Source organism: Malus sylvestris, chromosome 1 (assembly GCF_916048215.2).
Source record: "Malus sylvestris chromosome 1, drMalSylv7.2, whole genome shotgun sequence".
Classification (NCBI taxonomy): Eukaryota; Viridiplantae; Streptophyta; class Magnoliopsida; order Rosales; family Rosaceae; genus Malus; species Malus sylvestris.
Genome location: NC_062260.1, coordinates 13,220,161 through 13,226,950, shown reverse-complemented (window position 1 = coordinate 13,226,950; position 6,790 = coordinate 13,220,161). Strand labels below are relative to the sequence as shown.

At 34.1% G+C, this 6,790-nt stretch overlaps 1 pseudogene; it reads right to left on the bottom strand.

Moving 5' to 3' along the window:
- Nucleotides 1–510: 510 nt before the first annotated feature.
- Nucleotides 511–4,341, bottom strand: LOC126618472 ((+)-neomenthol dehydrogenase-like; annotated as a pseudogene).
- Nucleotides 4,342–6,790: the final 2,449 nt, after the last annotated feature.

Sequence of the window (6,790 nt, the reverse complement as noted above, 5' to 3'; positions counted from 1 at the left end):
TTTCGCGGCTCTGCCCAAAGTGTGCAAGCAATTCACAAACACCACGTTGTCCCCATGATAAAACAGCCCAGAACCTTCTTCTGATAAGGTTCTTCCTTGCACAACGGAAAAACCTTCTAACTCACACCTTTTCGATATGTTGCTATTAACTCAATATTTGTAAAACTTGTCTTTTTTTCTTATTATACTTTTTTTTTTGGATCCTCCGGACTTTTATATATAATAAAAGAGATGTTGGGGGATGTAAATGATTTAAGGGAAAGAAAGCTGCAAGTAATCAATGCAGAAGAAAACAAAATGGACTAAATCAAAACGTCCAAATCACAATGGAATAAAAAATTATGTAAAAATAGATTTGATCTTTTTTTTTTTATTCAGAGAAAGAATCTCATCTTTAAGGTGAGAAGCTTTCTTATGTTTCTAGTGAATTAATGATCCTGATCAGATAATAAAGTTAATGACAATTTATAAGGTTAATAACAATTTACGTTTTATATTCAATGTTTGTAATAAAACAAATCATAAATATATTTAAAATATTTAAATAAAAACATAATTGCTGATAGAATATGTGGTACAAAGGACAAAATCCAGACTTTAAATGAAAATTCTAAACTTCCATCATACTGGAATGTGAGATAGAGCATGTTATACGACCCTGAGTGACTTTTATTGCATGCATTGGCAACATTTGCATATAATATAAATCATTTTCAATCAAAAACCTGTTACTTCAGACTCAACAAAGAAGAAGCCAGAAGGGCCATCATCGGGAAGAAAGGCTAACTTCAGAACCCTTGCAGCACTTTCTTCGACAGGCACGTTACCAGCATTGAAGTTTATATCTGTTTTGACAATTCCGGGGCAGAGACAATTGATGCGAAAATCGGGGTATTTCTTGGCTAGGACACGTGTATGTGCATTCATTGCTGCCTTTGAGAGTATATAGCCAGCCATAAAAGAAGGCCAGCCTTTGCTTTCAATTGAACCCTCCTTGAAGTCTTTTAGAAACTGAGTCAACACCTCATCTATTCGCTCTTCTGTTCCATTTTCAGCATCACTGAAAACTCCTTTAGCCCAGTCACTAGGTATATTGTTTAACTTGCCCCAGGAAGATGAAATGTTAACTATTCTCGGTGAATCAGATAATTGGAGGAGTGGAATAAGCGCTTCAGTTGTTCGTTTAGCACCATAATAGTTTATTTTGCACGCATTCTTCTGCTAACTCATAATTTTGAGTCATAATTTTCTTCCAATCAGTTCCTTCCTGCATCAGATACCCACCCAAAAAAAAAATTGTTAATTACAGGTTCACATGCACAGCAGTCATCAAACTATCACAGTGAAAATATTGTTGGGAACATTACACAGATCATTTTCCTTTAAAAGGCTAGTAAGTTATCCAATTCAATCCAATAGCAGGCACCAAAAGTGGCCTTGTGAAAAAAATTATGTTAAAGACTTACCGGAATACCAGAAGCTGCTGCAGCTTTAAAAGCATCGGTATCTACTATGGCGGCTCCCATAATTCCTGCATTGTTCACCTGTGCAGAGCCCAACTCTTTCAATATTGCTTATTTCAGTCACACAAGCAATTAAAAAGTAAGAAATTATAGAGAATGAAAATGAAAGGTTTGGTAGATCCTTTGGTGTTCTTGCAACAAAAGCCAATGCCCTTCAAAGCGCCCAAGGGTGTGCTTTGTCAAACCCTAAAGTCCAACAACTAATCTTTTTCGGGTATGACGAATATATTCTATTGACTTCCCAGGTATAATGACAGACTGAAAGGCTCGAGTAGTGGGAAAATCTTGCAAATTGTACAGAGGATCGGATCATATATGGGATAGGGTACACAACAGACAATGACAAATTTACAGTCTAATGCAAATTACTTTTAGGAAAAATTAGTATCCGGTCCCTAGTTTTTACTGTTCATTGACTAAGACCTTATTAGTTCTCAAATTTTTATTCAAGTCCCTAGCATTAATGTGATAATGAATTTACATGTTTATTATATAATTTTTTAATATAAAAATTAGTAATTAATTTAAGGTTTAATACTCACACCTCTATTAAACTTCTAATTAATTTTCAATTCAAACATTTCCAAAATAATAAAAAATTAAATTAAGTTTGTACCTATTAGTTTTTTTTTATATATAAAAAGATTCTCAATGTTTTAATCTTAAATGTACCCATTCATATAATTTTTCAATTTTTTTAATCTTAAATGTACCCATTCTCAAATATATCAATTTGTTATATGTAAAATGTACCCTTTTTTTTAATATAAAATCCATTCAAATTTTTTAATCCATGTTTAAACTTATATGGGTACATTCTTTTTCGTTGATTTGAGAATGTATCCATGTTTTGGTACAATAACTTTTTTTGTTAATTTTGGTTAATGTACCCATACATATATACACACACACACACACACAATATAATAGAGAGTATAATTTATATTTTATTATTTTTAATCCCATAAGTTATGGGTTTTATTTAAAATCTCATTAATATAAACAATTACAAATTTCAATTTTTATTTTTTAATTAAAAAAATTTAGTAACTTACATTATTACATTAATGTCAGGGACCTTAATCAAAAACTAAAAACTAACAAGGTTTCAATCAAATAATATTGATAGCTAAGGACAGCATCCAAAGTGTCCCTTACTTTTATTCAAAAAACTTCATGTATGGTAAGGTGGTGATAGTTATATGAAGATTCTTTTGTAAGTGAGAGGTCTTAGGTTCGATTCTTGCCACATGTGAATTTGAACCACATTATTGTTAGCACATTGTAAGGCTAAGTCCACCCTCTCCCCTTTAATGTAGATAATATCGTTTGTTAAAAAAAAAATATAATACAACAGATTTCTTTTCTATTCATCCATGTTGAAATTGGTTAGTCAAAAAGCAAAATGAAATGGTTCCAACTACTTTACTTGTAAGTGAGAGGTCTTAGGTCCGATTCTCACTAAAAGTGAATTCGAATCAAATTACTATAATTAACCCAGTGTGAGGCTTAACCCAGTCTCTCACCCGTATAAAAGGGGAGTATTCTAACTTAGAGGTGCACACAGGGGAGCAGGCTGCGCTAGCCAACTCGGTATGCCCAAGTCTGCAAAGACGTAAACTTTTTAAGAAACCAGTTTTTATCATACCAAGATATCGAGTTTCCCGAACTGGGTTTTGATATATTCCGCCAAAGGTAGAATGGTAGCAGGGTTAGCCACATCAAGTTGATGAAATACCACTTGACCTGCCAAGCCAGACTGTTTGAGTTTCTCAACAGCTTCAAGACCCCTCTTCTCATCTCTGGCAGTTAAGACCACAGTGATTCCATCTGATGCCAACTGCTTGACAATCCCTAATCCTAATTGTAGTATCCCACATCGACGACGTGAGGGCTGTCCTTGGGCCTTATATGTATTCGCTCGCATGTACTCTTCTGAGACGCGTTTTGGAGCTGCGGCTTGCAAAAACAAATCCGTGAGTGGGGTCGGACCGGTGCGCCGGGTTCCACCACAAAGCGGACAATATCTCTGCGGAGGAAGGCGTGGTTACATTGTTTGGTATCAGAGCCAGACTCACGGCCGTTCGGTGTGCCGACGAGGACGTCGGTCTCCCTAAGGGGGGTGGATTGTAGTATCCCACATCGACGACGTGAGGGCTGTCCTTGGGCCTTATATGTATTCGCTCGCATGTACTCTTCTGAGACGCGTTTTGGAGCTGCGGCTTGCAAAAACAAATCCGTGAGTGGGGTCGGACCGGCCCCACTCACGGATTTGTTTTTGCAAGCCGCAGCTCCAAAACGCGTCTCAGAAGAGTACATGCGAGCGAATACATATAAGGCCCAAGGACAGCCCTCACGTCGTCGATGTGGGATACTACAATCCACCCCCCTTAGGGAGACCGACGTCCTCGTCGGCACACCGAACGGCCGTGAGTCTGGCTCTGATACCAAACAATGTAACCACGCCTTCCTCCGCAGAGATATTGTCCGCTTTGTGGTGGAACCCGGCGCACCGGTCCGACCCCACTCACGGATTTGTTTTTGCAAGCCGCAGCTCCAAAACGCGTCTCTGAAGAGTACATGCGAGCGAATACATATAAGGCCCAAGGACAGCCCTCACGTCGTCGATGTGGGATACTACACTAATCCTTTGTTTGCGCCTGTAACAACTGCATACCTGAAAAATATTCACAGAAACTACAAATCAGAAACAAAACAAAAGTAAGAAACAAAATACAAAAGTGAGAAATTGTTATGGAATTAAGTGGCCACCTCTTTGTTGCTTCTGCCATTTGGTGGGAAATGAATGTGGGATGATGTTGAGAACTGAGATAACAGTTTAAGGATTCATTTATAATGTTTGAGTTTTGACTTGTCTGTTTAGATAAAAATTATAAGAAAATTGTGGATTGTTTTCTTCTAAACTACTTTACGGCTACTTTACGGAGGAAGACTTTTATTTTGGATAAAAATTAGAAAAAAAAATTGAGGAGCCTACATTTTCTCTTTGGAATTTTCTTATACATTAGGTGTAAAAAGAACTCGGGGTGACGCAATGGCCAACGTTATCTAAAAAAAATTTGTGGTAGCTCAACTCAATCACAACATAAAATTTGATTAAACAGAATGTAAGTGTTTAATTTATTGCCTAATGCACAATATGTCTATTGATGTATTCTTTGTTATTTTTTCGAAGCTGTTATTGGTACACCAAAAAAATAATTTTGCACTTCCATCTAAAAATATCACAAAAAAATGTATATATATATATATATATATGAAGACTGCATAAAGACATCTTTTGGAGTACCAGACAACATTATTTCATTATTTGTATAATCCTCTAATACAAGATGCATAGAAGACTTTTTTGTGGACCCGTCATAACCCAATTCTTATTACATACTAGCCTTCATGCACGCGCTCATGCACGTGCAAATGACATTTTTTGAATCAAGGCGTGCTATGTGTGACGTATTTATATGCATAAATTGACAAAAGAAAAGTCAAATATTTAAAGTAAATGAATAATCTTAGATCATGCTAGAAGAAACCCCTCATAAACCAATTAAAACAGTTGAATTCATATAATAAAATCGGTCACTATTGAATTTATATTAAGAATAGAGAAAATAATATTTAATAAATAACTAATTGAATCACACTATTGCTAGCACATTGTGAGGCTAAGCCGACCCCCTTCCCCTTAGTGTAAATAATATCGTATGTTAAAAAAAAATCATTTGACAACTAATTTAATTACGTTGTTAACCACGTGTGAAATACCTTTTTTATAAGCTGCATTATACGCCTCTTAAGATATTTTGAATGTGTTTAAAAATAGAGAAAATAATATTTAATGAACAATTGATTGAATCATATTATTGTTAGCCTATTGTGAGGTACTAATTATTAAAAAAAAGTACAAAAAAATTTAATTATTAAAAAAACACTATTAAAATGACAAAAATACTCCTACCACATTTGATGCATTATTTTGGGTTGTTTTTGAAGTTTTTTGTTTGAGGGGCATTTTTGTCCAATTATTTTTGTGAAGCTTGTGACACCAAAAAACATTATTTATTGGACCCTTGACTTTATATATAAAGATTTTTTGACGATTGAGTCTAAAATTTCTTGGCACTTGGTCCTCGTCCAGAAGGTAATTGTAACTTTGCACAAAGATAAAGTTGCAAGTTAGTCGCTTTTGGTGGTGAGTGGAAATGTCAAAATGATTTTGTTTACACCTTAGTCCATGATTCATCGTTCAAACTTTTCATCTGAACATCCTCCTCACTGTAGAATGAACCCTAAAGCATTCTATCAACTTTACAATTTTTCTGTTATTTGTTACGTACTACTTATGATTCAAAAATTAACAGTTAAATCTTATATATAAGGATCTAATAGACCTTTACAACAATTAAATCTTGCTTAAAACCTATATGACTGAGTCATACGTACCATTGTTGACTGACCTATTTATTCAAAGGTCAATGAAATTTAAGAATCCAGAATAAAATTTTCAATCAGTTACTATTCTATGACATGAAAGTTGATAATTTGATTATTACTTAAGCGTTGAAAACGTGCTCATTTCCTATTTGTAACACATCATTTAGTTTATAAATTTTGTCTATAAATTTTGTCTTCCTAATATTACTCTAAGTTAGACGTAACATGTCGAAAGATGTTTGGAAACAAAGACACTGCACTAATATTTTTTTTATCACATGAATGAATGCGTTGTTCAAACAAATGGGTTTCTAATTTCTACTTTCTTATCTATCTATATCTATGTCTATATCTATCTATTCTATTATATATAAAGAGAATAGAAAATGTGAATAGTGATTTGGTGTCACCATGCTTCAACAAAAAGATTTGGACAAAAATGCCTTCAAAACAAAAAACTTCAAATGCATCCCAAAATAATGCATCAAATTAAATACGGGTATTTTCATCATTTTAACAGTATTTTTTTAATAATTTACTTTTTGGTGCTTCCTTATTTTTAGGGTAAATTACATAATACCCCTTAGGTTTGAGGTTTATTACAACCCCATACAACATCTTTAAAACATTTCACTTTCATACATCACCTACTATTTTATTTCAATATAGTACATCCGTTACATTTTCGATCCATTGATCCGTTAAGAGCTGACATGGCTAACACAATTGTGCCACGTGGCTGCCAAATTTATGTCACGTGGTAAAAATAATAATTTTTTATTCATTTAAAAATAATTAATTAAAAAAAGTTA